Raw genomic sequence first — 23083 nt, forward strand, 5'->3', positions numbered from 1 at the left:
CCAAAGCTAGGTTAGGCATACTTTACACAATTGATTAGAATGGGCTTAGGCATGCCTAGTTCTGTGTTGGACTGTAGTCAATGTGTATCTACACTCAACTGGCTCAGAGGCCAGTCCACCTCCCCAGGGAACTGTAGGAACTATAGTTCTGCCTGTGAGAAACCCAACGTAGTTAGGAACCTGTCATCAGCAAGCTATAATTCCTAGGATTGTTTATGGCAAGGTTGGGCAGTGTAACATATTGGACCAATAACATCATTACCATCATCACACTCACAATGATATCGTGACCTCACGCTCATTTTAAAAGAGAAGCAAAATTGGCTGAAACTAGGTTTTGATGGACTGACACCAGTCACAGTCTTGCTATGGACTAGCGTCCTGAGCTAGCTTGCCATCTGCGACTCTTCCTCAAGATGGGCTGTCCATTGTCCTTTGCAAGGCTTCCAGTCCTCAGACGTGTGACTGCTTCCCCAAGTAGCCAATCCTGTAAGAAATGCAGAAAAGAACGGGTATCAGTCAGTGATCCCAAGAGCTACATCAAAAGGGTCAAAGGCATATCCAACTCTGTTTTAATTCCCTCCTCTGGACGTGACCTACTGGAGATATCATGGTACTAATTCCCCGCCATGAAGCCATGAGAGAAGCAAGTATTTTTCAGGTATCATACAGCAAGGTACAGCAATAGGAAGCCTCAACAATCCCACACAGGAAATGACAATTTCAATTCCATGATAAGTGCTTGACTCCCTCCATTCACAACACCATTCACCTCTTCTTATCATAAGACCCTGCTACTTTCATCGTATAAAGGAGCTGAACATGATGAACCATGCAATACCAACCCTATCTCTTAAGATTCATTTTTAAAATCTTACTATTACATTCATATCCCATATTTTCCGCACTTCCCCATTTTATCCTCACAACAACCCTCTGAGGTAAGCCAAGCTGAGGGAAGGCAACTGGCCCAAAGACACCCAGCCAGCTTCCTGGCTGAGTGAGTTGAACCCTGATCTCAAACCTCCTCGTCTGACACTCTAACCACTGCACCACATTAGCCACCCATGCAGTTGGGGACGAGCAGCTCCAACCCAAACCCACACTTGCCTCGTAAGTAGGAGAGCAGAACTAATTCATGCTAAGGGCAAGATGCTGCCATTCTTTCCCTAAAGGTAAAGGTACTCCTGACCGTTAGGTCCAGTCGCGGACGACTGGGGTTGCGGCGCTCATCTCGCTCTGTAGGCTGAGGGAGCCGGCATTTGTCTGCAGACAGCTTCCAGGTCATGTGGCCAGCATGACTAAGCCGCTTCTGGTGAACCAAAGCAGCGCATGGAAATGCCATTTACCTTCCCACCAGAGCAGTACCTATTTATCTACTAGCACTTGACGTGCTTTCGAACTGCTAGGTTGGCAGGAGCTGGGACCCAACAATGGGAGCTCAACCCGCTGGGGGGAATTGGAACCGCCGATCTTCTGATCGGCAAGCCCTAGGCTCAGTGGTTTAGACCACAGCGCCACCCTTCTCTCGCTACTGTGTGCTATAGTGTACAAAACTAGTCTTGGACCTTCTGCAGAAAACTCATTAAGAGGATACAATCTTAGCTCAAAAGTCCATCTGGTTTAGCACTCCCTTTGCCTCCCACAAAGGTGACCTGATGTCCCTGTGAAGCTCAGAAGCTGAGCAACGTTTCTTGTTGTTTGCCCCAGTATCTGGTATAAAGTCATATATTGTCTCCGAATATGGAGGTAGCATTTAGCTGTGATGGCTGATAGACCAGCTATGATACAGTTATAAAAACCTCTACTGCATCCAATAGGTGCAGAATCAGCCACCTCTTTAACATACTATGTAGTCAAGTCCACAGGATTTTCCATTAGCATGTGTCAATACTATGCATGCACATCTTCCATGTATATGTACAATTACATTTCACTGAATAATTAGCCTTGCTTTGCATCCTCTCCCCAACCCCCCTAACTTGTTTTTCATATGCATGCGGTCAACTAATCTGTTCTGTATCGTGTATATTGCATTCTCCAGAGAAAACTGCACCCTATTGCACATGCTTAGGGTGATTCAAGGTCAGACAAAGGGGTGTGGGTATGGTGGGGTGGCGACCCCCGGGGCTATGCAAAAAGGTATAACATCGTCCAAACTGAAATGCAAGATTTGTTAATAATGCAGACCGAAATGCATTATGAGTCCTAATGTCTTTGGGCAATGATGGCTGTTTTTCCAGAAGAGCTGCTTCTAGTGCACCTGGCCCCTTGGAGAAAAAACTGTCTTGTAACGAAAATGCTTTAATAGCAAAGAGGAATTGATCTATGTGATGTTACTCCTTTGAAGCTCTTGCTAAATGGTGCCAGTTCTAATAACACAATAGGCAGGCACAGCCCCATCACTTTGAAACAAGTGGACATGGGCTAGAGGTGTCAATTTCACTTCTCTTGGTTTCTTATTTTTCCAATCATAAATTAGTTCTCCACATATCTGCAGCAACTTGCATTTAAAAAAATCCTCAGGATTCCACCCCCCACCCCGAGCATGTTAGTGGGAATTTCTCCTAATAAACACATTTCTGTATGCATTTTTGAGTTATGCACACATTTTTAGATTATAGATAGAATATGTATACTGATGCGTAAATGGCCACTCTATGTGTGTGCCAGATTTGCCACTTCTAAAATTTCTCACAGCTGGAGCACAAAATTCCACTGAATTGGGTTCCTTGTAAAGTTGCATCCCATGCTATCTGAGGCCAAGCAATGGAGAGGGGTGAGGTGGGTGGAGTGTTGGAGAAGGACACCTTTTTTCCAGGCCTGGAAATCCAGAGTGGATCCAGCATCTTCTTCCCACAACGGCCACTCAGATGCCCACATGAAGCCCACGAGCAGGACATGAGCACCACAGCAGGAAACTCTAGGACTTGTGGTGTAAGCAATTAAGGGGCATGTACCTTCCTTAGTAAGAGACCCACTCGCGCAGTAACTACAACTTCCAGAGGTCTCTAGTTCCTGCTGGCATTTCCTATAACATAGAACTACAAGGGTAGGAGTGTCAGTCCGAGGGTCTCATTCCCTCACGGACAACCTTCTGGCGTCAGTGTGCCAGTGGTGGATGGCACCAAAAGGAAAAGTGGGTTGAGAAGCAGATGCAGGACCTATGTGGAGGGAGAAACAGCCAGCCAGGAACAGGAGGAGACTTGCAGCAGAAAGAGCAACAAACGCCACAATTGTGAGGGATCTTTGATTCTAGAGAAAGTGAGAGCCACTGCTGCGGTGGCGGCTGCTATTGTTTACTAAGGCCCCTAAAAGTATTCTTGGCAGAGAGGAAGGACAAGCACCATAATATTCAGGGACATCAAGCTCCCAGGAACAGAAGGAGCCATTGCTGCAAATAGGATTTAGAGAGCACAGAATGTATGCAAGTTCATAGAACAACTAGTCCAAAGGATTGGGAGCAGTATTGAAATGGTGTTTGTTGCTTATGTGTAACGGATGCCCACAGCCTGGTGCCACGTCTGGCTATAAATACAAATCAGGTGGCTGGAAATGTAAGGAGCAAAGGGAGCTAAAGAAGCTAAAGGACACCAATCAATCCTCCCATTTTGTTCAAAGTAGATGTTTATGTGTGGGATGGGAGGGAGGCAGTCTGTGACACAAGGTTGTGCCGGGCCCAGATAAGTGATGCTTGGGCCCTGATCCTATCACATCCTGTCCTGCCTAACCCACAAACCCAGCCATGAATGTGACCCATGAGCCTCTCTGGAAAAACAAGAGCTCCACATCCTCTCGCTCTCTCCCAGGCCCAAGTCAAGTTCTCAGCTACTGCTTCTGCCCCTTGGGAGGCTGAAGCCGGGGATGGGTTGTCCAGGAACTCTCATGGAATGCCGACCAGCTGAGCAGCCTGCAGTGCTTGTGGGGGAAGAGGGGGAGCATCCTCTGGGAAATAATCCCAACCCCTCATGCTGGATGGGAAAATGAGTGAGATCCCTCTAGGCAAGTCAGTGTGTCTAACCTTTCAGCTATCCCAGGATGCTATGAGAAGACTGAAGAGAGTACACAGTCTGGAACTGTTTCTGTGGCTCCCTCCTGCTTTTTCCCATTAGTGGTGCCTGCACAAAAGAGCCTTGGGTCTGGGTAAAAGCCTGCCTGCCTGGTGAGCATGCAGTTTTTCTGCTGCAACAGCAGCCTGCCCAGTGAAGAGAGAGAGCTATTTTGAAAGGTACAGAAGCAGGCCTATATTGGGAGCAAAGCCAAACCACGATCCCTGGTTCAGATACAATGCTAAGCTAAGGAGCATGGTTTGCTTCTTCCCAGCTTTGGCAGGGTGGAATGAAGCAGATGCAATCTGCTCATATATGGTAACCTGTGGCTTACTGTGACATGCAAGCGTAGCTGTTGTGGGTCTACAGCTGATGCCAAAGGCAGCTGGTGGTAACATCAGAAGAGGCTACTGGATCAGGCCAGTGTCTCATCTAGTCCTTCTTACACTGGTCATTCAGAGACCTTTGGGAAGCCCAGATGCAGGACCAGAGGGCAGCAGCACTCTCCACTCCCCCAGTTTCCAGCAACTGGTATTCAAAGGCTACCGTCTCCAATAGTGGAGGCAGAGCATAACCATCAGGGTTAGCAGCCAGACTGACTTCTCCATGAATTTGTGTCATCCTCTTATATAGCCACCGTGGCCATTTTTCCTTTGTACAGATGGGAAATACAAGCCTGGTTTCTATGTAGCAGACACAGAGTCTGACAATTAAGTTTTTAATCTCAGTTGCCTCTGCAACAACTGCCACGTTACATGGGAGAACTGGTCACCCTTTGTATCAGCACATAGAAAATTTAGGCTCCAAGGATGAGTCTTTAGGCACATAGCCAATACCTTTCCTTTACTTAGTAGAACTTAAGCATTGCAGAAAAGAATATAAACAAGGTTAACAACATTATAAAAGGCAAGTTAAGATTACAAATATAAAATATTGATTATTAATGAAGAGCTAAAAAAAAACCCACGCCTAAGTAAACCATAATTACCAGAATCAACAAGCAAAAGTTGATATGCACCTCCCCAAAGACAGAGTGAGAGATGCTTCAAGGAAGGGACATTTATACCCAATTTTCCCTTTGAATAATATTCCCAACCCCTTAAACTTTCTCAATTATCAAAGAAAAACAAAACTACATTCCTCAAAGTATCGAACTACATAAAAGGATATGACAGATCAAATACTGAAATACATCCATTGCGACTTCTGCAATAATTTTGACTAAACATAGACTAATACCATCAAAGCAAAATAGTTTTAGCAACATCTAGTAAAACTACATCAAATACAAACAATAGCTATTTTTTTAAAAGTGTATCTGGATAGAAGTTACATAGACACATTATCTGACTTATACAATAATGTGTTTGGTCCACATCTGAGCATACTAAAAGTATCAATGTTAAAAATGGCACTCACTGTGAACACAACTTGTTTAACTAATCTATAAAGATGAATTAAAGGTAAAGGTAAAGGGACACCTGATTGTTAAGTCCATTCGCGGACGACTCTGGGGTTGCGGCGCTGATCTCACTTTACTGGCCGAGGGAGCCTGCGTTTGTCTGGAGACAGCTTCTGGGTCATGTGGCCAGCATGACTAAGCCGCTTCTGGCGAACCAGAGCAGCGCACGGAAACGCCATTTACCTTCCCACCGGAGTGGTACCTATTTATCTATTTGCACTTTGATGTGCTTTCGAACTGCTAGGTGGGCAGGAACAGGGACCGAGCAATGGGAGCTCACCCCTGTCACAGGGATTTGAACCGCCAACCTTCTGATCGGCAAGCCCTAGGCTCTGTGGTTTAGACCACAGTGCCACCCACGTCCCTTTATAAAGATGAATTAAGTTAGGCCAATTTAAGGCTTTCTTTTTATAACAGGAGACATAGGGATATTGGTTCAAGATGAGGAATGAGGACTAGTGATATACCAGTCTAAAATGCAAGTCTGGCTTGTCGCAAAAACAGAAAGATGGTCCACGTGTCTTCTGTACTCTCGTGATGACACCCAAGTACAAAACGTACCATGTGAAGCCACCCTACAAAGTGTGGGGTGGGGGTTTGGGAGTAGAGGGAAATAGAAGGGCAGAGAGCACTGTTTATCAGTGCTCCTCCATTACCCCAAGGCTTTGGTTTTCAAATCAAACACTTATGAGAAAACAAAGCGAGATCCCAATCTGGTCCCACAGTTGCAGGCTGATTAACCCTGAGTTCAAGCCCAGGCCCCCACTTTGCCTATAAATAGCTCTGCCTTTTCCTTTCCCATCCTCCCGGCAGGGGCTACGAAATGCCTGCCCTTTTATGGTCAAAATGGAAGATTCCTAGAGCTGAGCAGTCCAGATCTCCCATGTTGGGGCTCAGCCAAGGGGCTCAGGGGGGGATGCAGCGCTGGGTCTTACAAGCTGCTGCTGCTGTTTCTTCTCCTCAGCGTGTTCTTGGCCGGGATAAATCATAATGCCAAGAACAAAGCGCAGGTTTTCAGGGCCTTAGAGAAGGGGGTTGGTGGAGTTCAGGCGTTTTGGAAGCCGTGGTTAGGAAACGTTTGGTACTGTCTTCCTCCGCTCTCTCATGTTCCCTCTCCCCATCAGGGACCAGACATTTTGTTCTGGCTCCATGCTTGAAAGCTGGATTCTCCCAGTAAAGGATCAAAGGCGCCTCATCCTCTGCGGTTTTTGAACTATATGGCCAAATCAGGGCCAAATAAAGTGAATTTGTACATGATGTTCATGGAATATATGAACATGTGTAAATATATCAAGGATACAACAAGGCGCACAATGAATGATTCAGGTTTGTGATTGTGCAGTTATCTTCATGGTTATTTAAAATGCATATAGTTCTTATGTGTGGGTTTCTTTTAATGCTCTTTAAGAAATTTTCATTTATATAGCAATGATACAAAAAAGGCATCCCATAACAAACAAAAGGGACATTTGCAAGTGTGATTTTTTTTATATAAAAAAAGAAGAGTCTTAATGCATTTGGTAATCTTTGCACACATGGGATTCAAACATGTATTCATGTATGTGTGCTTTAAGATGAAAACCCTGAGAGAAATCCACACCCCGGTTTTCAATTTGCAGGCGTGGATTTAAACTACAAAATGCAAATTCTAATCATTAAACTTTCATGTCTCTATTTTCCATTTTAGAGGATGGCGGTCATTGTTTAGCATGCATATAAAGGGTGAGGAAGAGGTGAAATCTTGGTGACAGTTAACCCACCCCCTGTAATGGAGTGCTGAAATTCTACTATAAGCTTTCTAATTTTTATTTGTTAAATACATCACAAAAGCCCAATACTGTACCAGTATGCCAGCTCCTAGGAGCCGAGGCAGTTTTGGCCCCTAGCGGCTTTCTTGTTGTTGTTTGTTTTTGAGGGGGCCAGCCTCCTCAGTGTTCAGAGGGTGTTTGGCTCATTGTAACGTCACATGCATAACATCAGGAAATTGCATCAGACCCCCTCAATCAACTTGAGAAGATGGCGCCTCTGCTTACACAAACATATATATACTGGTATGCAGATGTGGCATAAACCAAGTGGCTTTCATGACTGTGCATATTTCTACACATTTCTGAAAACTGTGTGAGTGCAATAGGAATAATAGCATGAGTCAGGATTGTTGCTTGGTACTGGGATGGCAGACCCTCCAAGTGTCACTATTTTCCAGGGACAATCCTGGATTTACAAAATTCGTCCCGGTTTCTGATTTGATCCTGGAATGTCCTGCTTTTCCTTAGGATGTCCCTATTTTCATTGGAGAAATATTGCAGGTTATGGTAGGACCTCCCTATTTTGGACAGTATGGAGTTATCCGACCCTGAGCCATCTGAAGGCTCATATAGGGAAGTGTGTTTTTTTTTTGAAAAAAATGCTTAATGTTTTATTATGTTTTAATATATGTTGGAAGCTGCCCAGAATTACTAGGGAAACCCAGTCAAATTGGTGGGGTATAATTATTATTATTATTATTATTATTATTATTATTATTATTAAATAGGATGAACCTATTTTCATAGGAGAAATGTTGGAGGGTATGAGATGGTATCAACTTTGGGCAAGGCCGGCACAGAACACGAAAGTTCTTTGCCCAGAGGGATGGCAATCTACATCAGTTTATTTTAGGAGATGCAGTTACTTGGTGCTCTCCAGTGCATGGCTCAGCATGCTTATGGGCGCATGCCTCCCCTTCAGACTTTTGGCATCCATTAGATAACACAGAGCGAACCCACTGAAACACATCTGGGCCATAAAGCGTGATGTGGCCTTGAGCTGCCAGGAGGCTTGGGCCCAGACGCTGTCCATTTCATTCCAGAACAACATTGCACAAACCTCGAGAATGCTTATGCTTGGAACAGAGTCAGTGCTGAGTCACAGCTGCTCTTCTTCCTCTTGCTTTCAGAAGCAGATTAAAGGATGCTTCCAGTCAGGGGTTTAATATTACAAACAAGCTGTTCAGATATCTTTTAAAAAAACACACACACACACACAAAAAAAACACCACCCAGGGAAATTGGCAACAGTTTTTTTTTTTTAAAAAAAAAAACCCTAAAAAACTGTATTGGGGAAATGTTTACATTTCTTTTTAAAATGTGTTGCATCAATGCACACCAGTATGACGTTTTATGATGTGGTATGTAAATACTTTTGTAAATGTAAATAAATAAATCTTGATTAAATGAGGATAACATATGGGCCGACATAATTATGTGGACACCGAGGAAAAACGTGCATGCATGAGGACCATTGATAAAAACACCCACCTGGCAGCATTCAAAAGGAAAATGGGCATGTAGTGGTGAAAGAGCAATTGGAATCCTGTCTAATGGATATATGCCCCAGATTTTGTGTTCACCTGACCTACAGAGCTTATAGACAATGGCTCTGCGTGTTGGGTCGTGTACCCTCATTTATGAGCTCATTGTCCATGCCTATTGTTCTTCACAGGGCTAGAGGAAATGCAAGGGGTCTGGTTCAAGGTAGCACATTTCAGCTGTGTTGGGGCAACTGGGCTACTCAAGAAGGTAGCAAAGAGCTCCTGGTAAAAAGGACAAAAAAACAACATAGCACAATGTTGGTCTCATTCATGTGGGAGGGCAACTCTTTTCTCATAAGGTGAAATTGAAGATTACATGCAAATTTGTGTAAGGAAACCCTGATGACCACTTTTGTTAGAAAAGTCGGGAGCAGGTGTTTTGGAGTGGAGAAGTCAAAGGGAGAGGAAGTGCTTTACCCTTTCCCCATTGCAGCTCCTACCCCACAAGCTGCTTAGTCCCACATAGAATTCAAGGCTCCTGTTTGTGAGCCACCTGGAAGCCATGATAATGAAGAATGGGCTGGGTGCTGGTGACGGTTGCAGCATCAGGAAAGCAGCTGGTGGGGCAATGGTCAAGTACCTCCCATCTCCTGCTGTGTTTATGTTGCAAATCAACCCCTCCTGGACTTCCCTACAAGGAGCTGCAGTTGGGTTTAAGTGCACACCTTTGTTGGTAACGTAGTTTCAGCCCTTAGAAAATCCTATTTGTGCTTCTCCGAAACTGCCCTTAGTTAACATTCTGCAATGCAAATGGGGGCAGCACAGCAGAGGATTAGCTGCTGGTTCTGGAAAAGCCAAGGCCCCCCCCACCCCCACGAGCAATGAAAGTTTGTTCCCGAGAGCAATATAGATTTCCAGCAGATAGCGCAGCTCAGAACAAAATGTGCTCTCCGTGACACAGACAGCTCCTTCCTGCGTCATCTTCCCAGGCCTTTGTCTCTTCTCAACCTTTTTCATATTCTAGAGTCTCCCCATCCCACATAAATTTTCTTCCCTCCTTCTCAGTCTTTCCCAACTAGCTTTACACCACATCTTTCAGCTTCCCAGTTTGCTGCTCGTTCTCTCTTTCCATACTTTCAGAAATACCCCAATGCTCTTAATTTTTCTCAACTGTTTCAGCCCACTTCAGTCAGCAGAAGATGCTGATAAAAAGGCTGTTTTCTAGGAATTGCTGCTTTAAGACAAAGGGGGGGAAAAGAGCTAGTTTTGAACGTATTGCAGGGATGGGGAACCTGGTGCCCTCTACCTCTTGTTGGGCTCCAACTACTATCAGCCCCAGCCAGCATGACCAATGGTCAGGGATGATGGGAGTTGGAGTACTAGCTATTTTACTTTGGCACCTGAGAACAAACTCTCATCCCCACCCCTTACTAACAGCAACAATGCAAAAATGTTCAGTAATGAGCAATGTCCTGTCCTTTAATAAGTTGCCTGAGGTGGTCACCTCACTCTGCCCTGTGTTCCACATAGTGCACCCAGTGTTTTCTGGGATATAATTGCTATGCAACTCTGTACATTTATTTTTTTTAAAAAGCCGGAAGCCGAACAAGACTGCAATAGCAGAAAGAGTTTCAGTTCTGGGGCATGTGAACTGGTAGGCCTGGGAGTGACACCTCTTGATCTGTTTACACATTACATTCCTAGGACAGAGGAAATGGTCTGCAGGATTCCTTCCCAAGGGAGACACAGTCACGTCACTAGGCCTGTTAGAGGAGACTGATCTCTTTTAACTGGCGACATCCATCTGTTGCGAAGCATTTGAGGAAAAGAGAAGGGAATGCAAAGGGAACGTCCCTGGAGTGACATTTGAAAGGGTGATAAAGTCCACGACTCTTTGTTTCCTGCATGTGGAAAGATTACCGCTATGTGTGCCAAGCCTTGGTATAAAAGGAGACCACCAGCACTCTCCACTATATGGGAGGGCAGCTCTCCATCAAACACTTCCCCTCCTTACAATTGTGTAAATTGAATCATATGAAGTAGGGCCAGGATTGTACCCACTGCCTCTGCTCAGAACCTCCACGTGTTTATTTATTGATAGGTCCTCTTTTTCCAGGACACGTCCTCTTTTTCATGGGTAGAGTCATCATAGCGATCCACAGTTAAAAGTAGAAGTCGACAAATGTGCCTTCTTTTTTGCTCTTCATAATATGGCAACCCTATTAACCATTTTTAAAATTCAAAGCAGTTTATAATAATACTTATTATACTAGGGGCTCCTGCCTCTGCTCACATTGCTTGCCCATCTTGCCTGCCCCAGCATTTTAAAACCACCATTTTAAAACCAGCCTTCTCTTGTGCGCCACTCCCTCACCATGACTTCATATAAATTCAATATTGTGATGCAGCACTAGAAATCCTCCAGTGGTAGCTGCACTAATAGACCCTGAACATTTTAATGCATGTAGGAAGATGTAAAAAAAATGTAAAAAACAAAACAAAAATAGCCACCAACTAAGTAATAGAGAAAGTTGTTTTCTAATTTGCCAGCATAAGCCTGGCAGCATAGAAGACCTTTCAACAGGCATTTAAAGGTTAAAACAGAAGGCACCTGCTGAATCTCTGTTGGCAGACCATTACACAGGATGGGGCTAATCACACTGAAGGCTCTGTTTCATGATGACGTCCGATGAGCCTCACCAACTCAGGGGACAACCAGCAACACTCTGTGGATTATCTCAGCGAACTGGGATATAAGGATTTAGGTGCTCCCTAAGGTACCCTGGACCCAAGTTGTTCAGGTCTTTGTAAATGAATACAAGGACCTTGAACCTGTCTTGGTAATCTCTGTTACAGGTAGGTAGCCGTGTTGGTCTGCCATAGTCAAAACAAAATAAAAAATAAAAAATTCCTTCCAGTAGCACCTTAGAGACCAACTAAGTTTGTTCTTGGTATGAGCTTTCGTGTGCATGCATCTGAAGAAGTGTGTGTGCACACGAAAGCTCATACCAAGAACAAACTTAGTTGGTCTCTAAAGTGCTACTGGAAGGAATTTTTTATTTTATTTTGTTTTGGTAATCTCTGTAATTAGTAATCTCTGTGAGCAGATCCCCCATACACACAACATGCATGTATGCAGACTTGCTCTGCACAATTGGGAATCCTGCAAAAAAGGAGAGAGAAAGAGACCCCTATGCACATCCAACTTGTTCACATCAAGGCTCTGTGCCTTATTTTAAACCAAAATTCATTTGACTATAACCATAGCAGATGGCTCTTTGTTCAAAATGGCTGCAGAACAGGTTCTCCGCCAAGGTTCTTGTTTTGAAGATTTAAAGCACAGTTGTATGCATGCTTACATGAAAGCCCACCCCACTGTGTTTATTAGGATTTACTCCCTTGTGAGTATTCTTAGAAATGCAATCTTAATCTGGCAATCCTACCTGTATACGCACACACACGAGAGAGAGAGAGAGAACTTTGTTATTGTATTAGTCTGTTCATAGAATGCTGGTGGTAAGTAGCCTACATGCAAGAACATAAGCATTTACAGGAACACCCATAATTACTCAAATTTAGCTGGATTATGAAGTCATAGTTCACTCTTGGTGATGTCATAACTCACCACTATTGGTTTACTGGGCGAGACGGCTAATTACAATGAACACACTGATGATAACTCTGTGTGTGAGAGAGAGGGGGGGAGGAGGAGAGGGGAGAGGAGAGAGGCCCTATACCATGTTACACTCAGACCATTGACCCATCTAACTCAGTATTTCTATACCAGTGGTCTTCAACTTTTCCAGACCCAGGGCCCACCATTAACCCAAATATGTATTTCTTGTTTTTAAATACAGTGGTATCTCGACTTACGAATTTAATCCGTTCCGAATGCACATTCATAGGTCAAAAAATCCGTAAGTCGGAAAAAGCGATTTCCCCATAGGAATGCATTGGAAACGAAAAATTCGGAAAAATTCGTAAGTTGAGTAAACCGCATCTAAAATTCGTAAGTCGAGTAAACCCCATCTAAAACCGCCAACGGATGTCCTTCGGATGTCGAAAGATTCGTAGGTGTGTGTGCACTTTTTTAATTCATAAGTTGAAAAATTCGTAATTCGTAAGTCGAGGCACCACTGTATATATATTTGTATGGTAGTGGTGCTGGTCTTGTGACCCACCTTAGATCAGGCTGTAACCTGTGTACAAAGCATGTCCTCTACCACTAGTCTATGGCCCTTCCTGCATATACCCTCCAACATTTCACAAGTGAAAATACTTGGAATCATGCTCTTATTCTCATACCAAGATCGTTGCCTGAGCTGCCCTCTCCTACTACGCATCACTTTCCCTCTACTTTCTGTAGAGGTCAATTGAAGAAGAAGGAGAAGAAGTGTTTGGAATTGATATCGCGCTTTATCACTACCCGAAGGAGTCTCAAAGCAGCTAACATTCTCATTTCCCTTCCCCCCCCCACAACAATGGCTATTGTTGACTAATTGACTATTAGTAGTTTCCTTATATAATGTCTAGTTGAACATTTAATCTCAGAATGGATCTTGTTATACTCACCACAGAAGAGCTGCAATATGGACAAATTCAGCAGCAATTGTATTGGCAATTAAGGCAAGAGAATGAAAGAGGCTGGAGCAGTGTGCTGACACCATGTGGCTGCAAGTTACATGTATGTGCACTAGAGTCAAGATATATCTGCCCCCCTTCCTTTAGAGATTCAATATCTAGGGGATTCGGGTAGGCGGTTGAACCCCAATAACCACCATGCACATGTGTATACGTTGTCAAGAAAAAGGCATTCTCCTACATATCCCCACAAGACGAAATGGGGGGTGGTGTTTTACCAGGGGCAAGGTTCAGAAACTGGAGTAGTTGGAGATACGGGATTGATTATTTGCCCATTATTATAATCCCCCTTTAGCTTGGCCTCTCCAGTAGGAGCTAAAATGCAACAAAAATGAGAATCCCAAAAAGGAACAGGAAGTAGAAGCAAAAAAAATAAAATAAAAAATCCAGTTGGATAGTTAAAAGATATATTTATTGATTCAATGCTTTTCGGACTTTACCAGTCCTACTTTAGGGAAATCTAAAATCAATTTTTAAAATATTTTAAATTACAAAACCAGTCTGAGATTTCCCAGAAGAAGGACCAGGAGGGTCCAAAAATGCATTGGATCAACTTGTTTGACTTTTGACTACCTTGTTGCTTTTTTTTTTTTTGCTTCTACAGTACTTCAAGTTCCCACTCCAGTATTAGCTGTGCTCAAGAGAGGCCTATGGATTCAGACATGACTCCAGCAAAAATTCTCGATCTAAGTTCTAATTTGGTTTGAATGGAATCTATTCTTTTTTAAAAAATGAAAACGCCACTGATGGAGGCATGTTCCCTACATAAACACTCCACTGCCACCCCAGAATGCTCTTTCCTCTCATCACTATTGCTTTGTGCTCAGAAGACAGGGGAAAGAGGAGGTAGAAAAAGAGGAGGAAAGGGAGAGGAGGAAATGTATAATTCTGATAATCAAAACACTTCCTTTAATGGGCAGTAGGCAAAGCAAAACTGAGCTTTGCTGAGTGCTGGCTTACCCATTCTGCCTCTCGGCTCTGCTGACACTGTTAAATATGGGAAGAGGTAGAGAAGGATAGCCCCCTCCCATAATGACCATAAATAGATGACAGAATGAAAATGGGTATGTCAGAGCGGAGTTGCTGGAGCAAAATGTTAGTGATGGCTCAAATGATATGCTGCCTGTTCTGTGCAGTTTTATGAGAGTGAAGGTCTCTTATAAAGGACAATATATAGGTATTTATGGGATTTCAGTAGGTGAATTACTAGAAATGGTGGCTATTTCCTCATTTTCTATGAGAATCCTTTAACCGCCCAGGGCTGTCTTCTGCTAAGATCCCTAGACAGCAGAACAGACTGCATAGAGGGCCACACTATACCCTGCTCCAAGAGAAGACCATGCCAATGCTATCAGAATTGACTTGTTCCCACAGCATTTAATCAGAACCCAAAGGGTCTGCTGTAATAGCATCCATGGCAAAAATTCATATGGACAAAAACGGCAAAGCAACCTCACGATGAGCAGTTGCAGGAGTTTGCCTGCGTCTCATCCCCAGCAGCATCCCATGAAAACAACAGTGTGATTCCAAGGAGGTTCTCTCTCATTCCTCTCATCTCCAAAGTACGAAAGGCTTGTGTGGAAGTATGGAAGTATTGGCAACTGGTTGGCCACTGTGAGAACGGAGTGGATTGGCCCTTTGCCTGACCCAGCAAAGCTCTTATGTTCTGAAGACTTATAAAGTCTTGAGTTTCTCCCATAGAAATTATCCTGTTCTCCAGCATTACTTCAGTACATTTTCTTACAATTAAATCTGTCAGTGTGACACTGGACATTTTACAGGTCTGCTGCTCCAAAGAGGCTCCTAAAATGACCCACCCTCCTTCTCCCACATTTACACATGAGGTCTAAACCATGGTTGAGCCCTCTAGTTTATATGAATTTGAGAATGAAAAGCAGGGCAGAGAGACTTGTAATTTGAACGAGTATTCTTATATAGTTTTTTTGATTCACATTATGAAGCAATTGAGGCAAAATGCGTAACGAAAACACTGTAAGCCTAATGTGGAAAAATAATCGGAAAGGTGACAGACAGAGAGATAATAGAATGGCTGTGGAGAATAATATGATAGAGCAACATTTCTGAGTCCACTATTATGGTCCCCACTTACTTTGGACAATACCAGTATCTAAAATATCACACAGTGTCCACATCATGCATTTAAAATACTCTGAAGCCACTTTGACACTCATGGCTTCCCACCAAGATTTCTGGGAGCTGTGGTTTAAGGGTGTTGAGAGTTGTTAGGAGTCTCATCACCCTTAACAATCTACAGTTCCCAGGATTCTTTGGCAGAAGCCTTGACAGTCAAAGAGGAACAGAGTGCTGAATGGTGTGGATATGATCGAATATTTCCATATAGCCATGAAGAGCTATGAAAAGTAGATATGTGTTTGCATGCAGTAAAACCAAGTTGCACTGTCTGCCAGAAACACATGTGCACACTGCAGGCACATGGCACACACCATACATACGTTCATAAACACAGCCTGATACTTTCTGATTAACACACATTGAAGCACATTAACACTCGGTTATCAATTTGGGGCTGGGTAGACTGGATACCTAGGCCCCCTTCTAATTCTTGGAATAGCCAAGCTAGCTTCCTGGTGAGATGATAGCCTGGGTGACGGGCCATTAAGGGGAACAAAGGAAGAGGCTTTGTGTGAGAAGGCAAACTTCAACTTGCAGGTGGTTAGAAGGACAAAAGCAGAGTTGAGAGCAGAGAGTTGAGTGATGTGAGCTAGAAGCTAGGAGCTGGAAAGAAGTAGGTAGAAATCAGAGAGAGAGACATGCTTGATTTCTGCTTGAATCTAAGGCTGTGGCTATGGGTGAAGTAAGACCCTTTGGTGTGTTGATGGTGTGAACCCCTCTATTGTAGGCTTAGGTTGAATATCTGTGTAAATAAACCATATATCATAAAGATACCACAGTCTCCACTGTCCCTAATTCGAAAGGAAACATGAACCCCTGGCCTGGTAAGTTTCTGGAATCCCTGGAATCTTGTACCGTTCAGAGATTTGGGTGATGCGCAACAACTCTGTAGACAATGGAAAAATGGGATCAGACTTGCTGCCTATTCGGTGCCCCCAACACACACTCAGTGTAACTTGTGAAAGAACCTGTGTGTGTACAACTGTGCAGGCCCAGGTTCTGTACATGCATTTGGGAACTCTGCCTTGTCTGATGAGCTCCATGTGTAGGCTCTTCCACAAGCCATGAATCTGGGCTCAGGGTAACCAACCTGGTACCCTCCCAATGTGGACTGCAGCTCCTGTCGTCCCTGACCACGGGCTATGCTTGTCAGGACTGATGAGAGTTGTAGTCTGAAACATCTGGCGGTCACCACATTGGCTACCCCAATTGGCAGTGGAAGTGAAGACATGGACTGCTGTTCCATTTGACTACCATAATGTGTGAAGAGGGCTGTTCTGTAACAAGCTGGTGGCCACTTCCAGTAAGTTTCCCTGCTCACATATTTAAAAATAAATAAATAATCTTACATAACATAGCCTTGCAGCATGTTTGCACAAGAGGCTAAGTGCTGCTGGGTTTTTGAATGGGACTGTAAAACCTGCGTTTGCATTATCTTCTGCATTAAAGGCTGTTACACAGGACACAAAACCTGCAAGTGTTTTTGAATCCATTCTTTGAATAATTCCTGCCTTTTTCCAGCATTCATGTACCTCAAAGTCACGTTTGACCTGTCTACCGTTTCAGAGGTGCACATTTTCGACCATTTCCTGACTGCTTCAGCTTTAATCCATAAAGTACAAAAAAAAAAGAATGAGCAAAGAGGACCTAACAAATTACTGCAGTGACTCACCGGCAACACATACAAATTCTTTCTATGCCGTTTTAAACACAGTGCTTCTGAAGAGGAATAAAAGAAAGTGCTAGTATAGAAATGCTGAAGGAAAAGGGGAGGGCAGAGGGCGGTTTTTTTCTTTTTCTTTTTTCTTTTCTTGGACAGAACCAATTTTCCAAGCCTTTCAGTTTTGAAGCTGCAAACGTATTTTGCAAGCTGTAGGGTTTTTTTTTTTTTTTTTTTTAAGGAAGAAACTTAAATCATCTCCAGACAACTTTTTTTTGCAAGTGGCAAAGGAAACACTGCTCTGTCCAGGAGCAATTCAGAGATGCAGCCTGTCTAGACAAAGCTTCCCCCTAATTTCCTACCGATAATTGCTTTGGGAAATCTGCACACGCATGTTCTGGAAAAGAACTCCTTACCTACCAGCTGGAAGGCACTAAAGTGGTCGGTCCTCTATGCCCATAGCGCTTTGGAACTGGGTGCCAGAAATGCTCTAAATGGCTGAAGAATCAGCCACTGCCCTGTCCACCAGTCACTCTTAAATGTCAGGAGACTGCTCAGTTGTCAATCTGACCTATTGGAAGACTAGACTTGTGCATATGGGAAACTGCCTGGGTTCCAGGGCAGTAAATTGGCTTATTACCCAGAGTACATTCTTACCCCCAGAGGTTCCATGGTATGATACTGGGGTGGCCAATATGGTGCGCTCCAGATGCCGTAGACTACAACTCTGAGCATCCTTGACCATGTTGGCCGGGGCTGATGGGAGGAGTAACTCAGAATGTTGGCTTCCCCAGTGTTCTACCATGCGGAAAGATAATTCCTTGCCTCCCAGCAATGCTTAAGATACCTGTGACGTCTTTGCTTGCTGCGTCTTTGGCTGGTGGGTGCCAGCTTTCTCCACTGGACAGCCCCCGACTGCAGTTCTAGTCGGGCATTGCCACACACTACCAGAAGTGCCTGAAATGCACAGGCACCCCCCCACACATCACTACATGCCTGCACGCTAAATTCAGCAACCCAACATCTGCCCCGGGACCACTCCATACTGGTGAGGCACTCCTGGGAGGTCAGAATTATCCATTTGCCATTTTCCACTTCAGGGTGGGAGGTGGGGAGGGCAGTCTAGATTGGAAATTCTTCTGCTTTTTATTTTTTCCAACTTGGAACGTGCTTTGGAAGAAACAAATGCCAGCAGCTCCCGGAGACATCTGCGTCCTAGAGCCAAGCAGCCAGCCTTTGTAGTGCTGTCTGGTGATTCTGGGAGAAGCAGCCCTTTTTACCTTATACAGGACAAGATGCAGCACCATTTATTTGTCAGTGTAACTTGCTCAGAGCTAGCCCTGGGGAACTTGGGCAGGGGAATGGGACTCTGAGGGGAAAGAGGTTTCTTAAGTTTCCTAAGTAGGTTCTAATTATGCTTCCCACAAAATGCTGTTTTATTGAAGACTGGCGTTTTCTTTTCCTGTGCTCTGCTACAGCAGTTCTCAACATCCATCGCTCTGCAGCGCTTATGATAACCATCTAGAAAAAGACACCAGGATGCAGAGATGAAAGGGACTGCAGGGCAAACAGCAGCAGACTGAGATGTCATGATTCTGCTGAAAAGGAGATTATTGCTTTATTTTTTTAACTGACTGCTGTGCTAGATCTTCTGCTCCCCATTTCCAGACATTGTACACCACATCAACTCTCAAACGTTTGAGGGGTGTATTACGAGGGGAGACCAGTTAAGGTGCTTCCTACAAATGGAACTCCAAAACTCTTTGAGGGTGGAGATTCTCGACCTTTTCGTTTCTCCTGTCCATTTGTCTCCATCACTCTTCATTCCTTCCTTTCTTTCCCATCCCAGAACAAGAACCGGCTCTGATACAAAAATAATTCTACCACCGTGCAGAAGTTAGAAGCAAAGTCATTGCATATGGGGCACACTTGTTAGCACAACATCTAAGAATAGGGAAGCATGAGAGCCAGTGACTTACATTGCTTTTATATGGGTATTATACAATTAGATGTTAGACATTCAACACAACAGACCCATGTACCTGTAGAACACATTTGCCACAAACATGCAAACATCCACTCACACCTATGCACCCACAAAGAGTAGGTAGGAACGTACCTGTTCTTGCCCACACCTGTCATGCACTAGGCCCTTGGTGAGGATGGGGAAGGTGGGCGCCATCTCCTCTCTGCGAAACACAGAGGGCCACACTGGAAGACCAGTGTGGACACTCCTTTTTTAAGCTGCTAGCACAAGGGGTCCTGGGTGAAAACTTTTCCCTCACTGCTCAGAATCTGGAAAACCTTTTACTTTTACCTTATATGAGCTGAAAGACGATGCTGCACGGCTGACGGCCTCATCTGTCAGTGGTCCTGAGGGCAGCCATTGGCTGGGGCCTGGCCACGTGGTCCCGCTGCCTTGACCTGCGACAGTTCAAGCGAATGTTGGTTTTACCCCCTAAGGAAGGCGTGCTTGACAATTTTCATATTTCTTCTAAATTTGGAGATTTCAGACAATGCTCAGAATGCCAGAAGCCCATGTGGAAGTCATTAAGACTGCGAGGGAAAGAGGGAGGGAGAGAGGCAGCCAGTAAGAGGGGGGGCAGTGGAGGAAAGAAGGAGGGGTGGCAGGGAAAGCTTTGGGAGGTGGGGCAAGGAAGGGAGGGAGGCCTGAGGCTGTTGCCAGCTACATGCCTGGGAACGTAAATGAACTCACTCAGAGAAAGTTGTTTGTAATAATTTACTTCCTCTCCAGTTTTTCCTGCCCCATTTGGGAAAGCAGAGAAGCGCTGAGGACCACATGCTTGGAAGGAATAAATCCCACTTTGCCAATGACAAATGCGGAATACCCTCTGCCTGCAAACTGCGGGAGATGAGAATAACTAAGGGCAAGATCAATTAATGCACATTATTTGCTGATTAGCTCCCCTCCCTTTAATTGCCACTTTATACAAACAAGATGGAAACCCCACCCCCCTCCAGCATTCTTTCTTTATATGTTAGCGATGGTGGCTCTGTTTGTGCTATACATTTAAAGAAGTATCGTACCGCTTTAAACAGTCACCATGGAAACATTTGGAACACGGCGTACAGTTCTGGTCCCCTCGCCTCAGAAAAAGAATATTGTACGGTTGGAAATGGTTCACAAAGGGGTAAATCAAAGGATGGACTCCCCCATGAGAAAAGGTTGCAGAGTTCGAGGCATTTTAGTTTAACTAAAGGGTGAGTGAAGAGGTGGCATGATAGAAATTTCTAAAATTATGTGTGGCAGGGAGAAAGTGGATAAAGAAAAGTTTTTTTCCACCTTCTCTCCTGACGCTGGAACTCATGGGCACCCAATCAAGCTGAGTGTTGGGAGATTCGCAGTGGATAAAAGAAGGCAGTGATGGCCACCAGCGTGGATGGCTTAAGCAGAGAATTAGACAAATTTGTGGAGGAGAGGGGCTGTCAGTGGCTACGAGCCATGATGGCTATGTTCTGTCTCCAGAGCTGGAGGCAGCAATGCTTCCAAATAGTAGTTGCTGGAAATCACGGAAGGGGAGAATGCTCTTGTACTCGTTTTCTGCTCCCTGGTTTTCCATAGGCATCTGGGTGGCCACTGTGAGAACAGGACGCTGGACTATCTGGGCCAATGGCCTGATCCAGCAGGCCTTTCTTATGTCCTTATGGTTCCCCACCAAAGAATGTACTTTGTTAAGGGTGCTGGCAGTTTTTAGGAGACTCCTGTCCCCCTCATGTGCCTACAGTAGTTTAACCATCAACCCCTCTTCCCAGGGAGTTTTAGGAATTGTAGCTGTATGCTGGGGAATACGGTTACCTACATAGCAACTCACAGCACCCTTAAAATACAGTCCCTGGGTTCTTTGGGGGAAGCCATGAAGTCTTTAAAGTGGCATGATCCTGCTTTAAATGTGCAGGGCAGATGAGCCCTATGTCTTATGCTGGTGATTCTGCTTATGTAGCCAGGCAGTAGTATTCTGGATCAGTGAATCTAGAACATGTGGAATAGAATGCATATTGTTCATCATGAGTAACTGCAGCCCAGGACTGTACTGAGGCTTCCATGGGGTGGGGGGAGTGGGGAGTTGGAAGAGATCTCGAGATGTTCCCTGGCCTGGCTTAATCTATCTTGTGATTTTCATTACTTTGAAAAGCTTCATCTGACCAGGCTGAAAAGGGTGTCTGGGCAGATGAATACACCAAGGCTATCCCTCCCTCTCTGTGTTTCTGTATATGACACACAGAGAAATATGGTATGGTGAATTGCCTGCTTTTGATATGACCAACCTGGTTGGATGGAACCTTTTAAGGATAGAGAATGAGATTATTGGAAATCTTTCTTGCATATATCCAAGACCTGGGTCTTTTCCTTCTATAGAAAGGCACTTTCCAGGAACACCATGTTTTTCTATGTAACCTCTGGTTATCTTCCACTTTGGCTGGGGGCCATGAGTACAGTAAATTAAATAGAAGGTATTTTTTTATGGCTGACTTTGCAACCAAACAATATGAAGTTAGTTTTGCTCCCCCACAGCCACGGCTATGCTTTTATATGTTGACAGCTTTGTCACATCCACCTCCATGATCCGACTCCAGGTTGCGCAGGCCAGAGGGAGACTTTTGTTTGAGCAGTCATCAAGTCACAGGTAGAAGCCACACACCCTTCCTGTGTGTTCATCCTGTCTTCCCTGAAATGTTTAATGGCACATGTCAAATAGCATCCTTGTGTTCCTTTCTACACCCTGTTGCCGCATACACATTACCTAATAAGAGGAAATGCATCACCCGAAAAGAGACACAATTTGCATATGCTGATGCACATTTAGAAGGAATTAGAAATACAATGCCACTCACTATAGTGGGGGAAGCCTGTGGCCAGGAGACCTTTGTGCCTACTCAGGGCCAAGCTAAAAAAAACTGCATTAGCTTTGCATCTGTGTCTTCATGGACACCATTCTTGGAGACAAAGGACACACCAGTGTTTGTGAATTGATCCTGGTCCGGAGAAATAAGACAGAGAAACTGGCACCCACACCATATGCTTAGAACACATGTCTTGGTCCAAAGAACCCTGTGAACAGTAGTTTAATTCCCAGCACCCTTAACATGCTGCAGTTCACAGGATTCCTTGGGGGAAGCCATGTGCTTTAAAGGTATGGTGTGGATGCACTGGGTCAACTTTTAAGGAAAAAGTTCTCCTTTGAGAACTTAGCCATGAGGCTAATGTGTGCCCTCATGGCATGCTATTAAGCCTAGAATCCTCCTGCTGAGAGACTTGCAAGTATCACAGTGGCGTAATCTTTGTTGTGGTGGTTCTCTCGTCCTCCCTACCTGCACAGGTTCTGACCTTGCATGTCATTAGACAAGGTGATACAGCTGCCTCTGATAGCATCTTTGAGTGCCATTAAAGGTCATTAGGGGCAGGGTCATAGCTCAGTGGTAGAGCAAGGTATTAGGGGCAGGGTCATAGCTCAGTGGTAGAGCATCTTGCTTTGCATGCTGAAGGTCCCAGGTTTGATCCCCAGCATCTCCGGTTAGGGTTATGAACTGAAACCCTTGAAAGCTGCTGCCAGTCAGTGTAGGTAATATGGAGCTAGATGGACCAGAAGTCTGACTTTGTATAAGGCAACTTCCTATGTTCCTACCTGTGTACTTTCAGAGCTGCCAATCAGTGTTGGCAGTATTGCACTAGATGGACCAATGGTCAAACTCAGGAGAAGGGCAGCTTCCTATGTTCCCCTGCACCTTCAGGGGAGGTGGATGTTGACCAGGGATGTAATCAGGGATAATGGGGTAAAAGCTGGCAACTTAGCTCTTTCTGCTCT

At 44.5% G+C, this 23083-nt stretch overlaps 1 long non-coding RNA gene across 1 annotated transcript; it reads right to left on the reverse strand.

Moving 5' to 3' along the window:
• Positions 1-200: 200 nt before the first annotated feature.
• Positions 201-19963, reverse strand: LOC117041288. The gene is made up of 2 exons (XR_004425949.1): positions 19378-19963; positions 201-487 (listed from the first exon to the last, which is right to left on the reverse strand). It is a non-coding gene; the product is annotated as an uncharacterized LOC117041288 (long non-coding RNA).
• Between the last annotated feature and the right edge of the window lie 3120 nt (positions 19964-23083).

The sequence above is a fragment of the Lacerta agilis genome, chromosome 2, assembly GCF_009819535.1.
Source record: "Lacerta agilis isolate rLacAgi1 chromosome 2, rLacAgi1.pri, whole genome shotgun sequence".
NCBI classification, from domain to species: Eukaryota; Metazoa; Chordata; class Lepidosauria; order Squamata; family Lacertidae; genus Lacerta; species Lacerta agilis.